General features: G+C 46.2%; 1 non-coding gene across 1 annotated transcript; it reads left to right on the top strand.

The window, feature by feature from the left end:
• The first annotated feature begins 2,143 nt into the window (after positions 1–2,143).
• Positions 2,144–2,218, top strand: Trnas-cga (transfer RNA serine (anticodon CGA)). Its single transcript has one exon. It is a non-coding gene; the product is annotated as a tRNA-Ser (tRNA).
• The last annotated feature ends 582 nt before the right edge of the window (positions 2,219–2,800 follow it).

Below are 2,800 nucleotides of genomic sequence, written 5' to 3'. Positions count from 1 at the left end.
GACTGAGTTATTTTGATATTTGTGGGTTTTACTTTTTTTATGAATTGCCCCGTCATTGGTCCAATGTAAAAGAGGCAGTTTTGAGCAGTTTAATGCTAGTATCGGATTAGCTGTAGTGTGCATCAGCCAACCAGAGGACAGTTCTTCCGTGTGTGCCTTGTGAACTAAGATAACTTGTTTTCTACAGTCTGAGGAAATTTCGGAGCTCAGCCTTGATCACGTTCGGATGAGTCTATGAGGAGCTCTGACTAAATGTGATAATTTTGCGAAACTATGAGTCAAAGGTGACTGGGGAGTGCCGCACAGTAATCGTGGGCGAGTGAGAAAGACGAATATGCGGAATTCCAATTTTTATGGGTGAACTGTGATTTCTGAATTAACTAAAATCTCTGTGGCATAATGCCCCAGTCGGAACCGAGAACTGAACGTACAAAGGGATCGAAGCGTGGAGTATTTGAGCGAGCATTCTGTTGCAGATAATCCGTTTTGTAATCCTTTTTGGTATTAGGTTTGGTTCGATACCATAAGCTAACTATTATGAGTGATTGTGATTTCATTATACATTTTGTAAGACATGAGGCGTGTGGACCGGACTGCAGAATAAGTTATCACCGAAACCTGAGTGGAACTGTTATATTTACTTTCTAGCTTAAAAATGTTCAAATGTGTGTGAAATCTTATGGGACTTAACTGCCAAGGTCATCAGTCCCTCAGCTTACACACTGCTTAACATAAATTATCCTAAGGACACACACACACACACACACACACACACACACACACACACACGCCCGAGGGAGGACTCTAACCTCCGCCGGGACCAGCCGTTTCTAGCTTACATCCAATCTAAATCCACTATAGCGTGGAACCGCACTATACATTGCTCTATTGCTGCCCGAAGGATCTCAGGTGGGATGTTGGCTACCTCGCTCGCTATGCTAGTCTTCAACCTCTAACGAGTGTTAGCGTCCCGTTGACGAACCCTGTCCTTCAGGTAACCGTACAGCCAGAAATCACATCGGTTGAAATCTCATTCTCTCGCTGGCCACACATTTTGGAAAGATCGACGAATGATTCGGTTCCCTCCAAATGTGTTAACGGAGTAACAGAGAGACCTCACTAGCAATGCGCCGATGCTCGTGACGAGCAGCAGCACTATTGCTGTTTTGATAACACAAGCTGCGGCCGTCTCTCGCGTCGCTTATAATGTACTTGAAGTCATTGTTCTAATTAGAAAGCGGACCAGAGAATGTACAGTTATGACAGCCAGTTCACGGAGGCTGGTACATGACAAATTGCCATTCATTTAAAAACACGCAAAAGTAAGCAGAAGAGTAAAATTAAAGAACAAGCACTGTAAGATAAAAGAGATTGAAGTAAAGATCTGAAAACAAGGCATCAAGAGTGCCTCTCCAGGTTGATCTGTTTTGCTGGCTTCAAAGAAGGGAGAATAGAGCAAATTAGACAACCTGGCGACGCCTTCTTTACTTCAAGTAACACTGATGGATGGCGAGCGGAATGAGTGATTACTTTTGTTGATGTCTCAATCTCTCTCAATTTTATCACACCAGATGTTATCTACATCTACATCCATACTCCGCAAGCCACCTGACGGTGTGTGGCGGAGGGTACTTTGAGTACCTCTATCGGTTCTCCCTTCTATTCCACTCTCGTATTGTTCGTGGAAAGAAAGATTATCGGTATGCCTCTGTGTGGCCTCTAATCGCTCTGATTGTATCCTCATGGTCTCTTCGCGAGATATGCGTAGGAGGGAACAATATACTGCTTGACTCCTCGGTGAAGGTATGCTCTCGAATCTTCAACAAAATCCCGTACCGAGCTACTGAGCGTCTCTCCTGCAGAGTCTTCCACTGGAGTTTATCTATCGTTTCCGTAACGCTTTCGCGATTACTAAATGATCCTGTAAAGAAGCGCGCTGCTCTCCGTTGGATCTTCTCTCTCTCTTCTATCAACCCTATCTGCTACGGATCGCACACTGGTGAGCAATATTCAAGCAGTGGGCGAACAAGTGTACTGTAACCTGCTTCCTTTGTTTTGTTTTGTTATTAAGGTGTAGGAACTACCATTTGCTTAAAGACAAGGTAGTGGCAGAAGTAAAGCTGTGAGGACGGGGCGTGAGTCGTGCTTGGGTAGCTCAGTTGGTAGAGCACTTGCCCGCGAAAGGCAAAGGTCCCGAGTTCGAGTCTCGGTCCGGCAAAAAGTTTTAATCTACCAGACAGTTTCACCATTTGCTTAAGATCACAGAAGTCGGACACTAGTTGTCCCTGGATTATAACAACTTCTTCCATATGGCCTCTGACACTGCAAAAGAAGCGGGGGGGGGGGGGGGGGAGAGAGAGAGAGAGAGAGAGAGAGAGAGAGAGAGAGAGAGAGAGAGAGAGAGAGAGAGAATCCTGTCTCTTCCGAATCTGGTAGACAGGTGATGGCTTGTGAATAATATGGGAATGATATAATATTACAACAATTGCATCCCGTGACCTCTCCGGTACCGTGATAGGCTTGAAGACATCGCACATAAAATGACGCGAAGGTGTTGATCTAGAACACCAGCTCACTCCGCAACAGTCACCCCTGACTATTGGCTCCATAGCCACGTTAGGGCGCAATACACTCGCTAGGAGCAGAATGAGAGGCACATGCAACGCTAAATCTGGTGCCGGCGGCAGATCTCTTCCATTTCGACTGCGCATTAATGGCACGGAAATAATGAGCGCCGGGTGGGGTGAGTGTTGGGGGGTGGGGTGGGGTGAGCACCCCCTGCGCGGTGCTCGTCCATCAC

This window comes from Schistocerca nitens, chromosome 1, assembly GCF_023898315.1.
Source record: "Schistocerca nitens isolate TAMUIC-IGC-003100 chromosome 1, iqSchNite1.1, whole genome shotgun sequence".
NCBI lineage: Eukaryota > Metazoa > Arthropoda > Insecta > Orthoptera > Acrididae > Schistocerca > Schistocerca nitens.
Note: the sequence above shows the minus strand (reverse complement) of the source record. Positions and strands in the feature narration are given on the sequence as shown.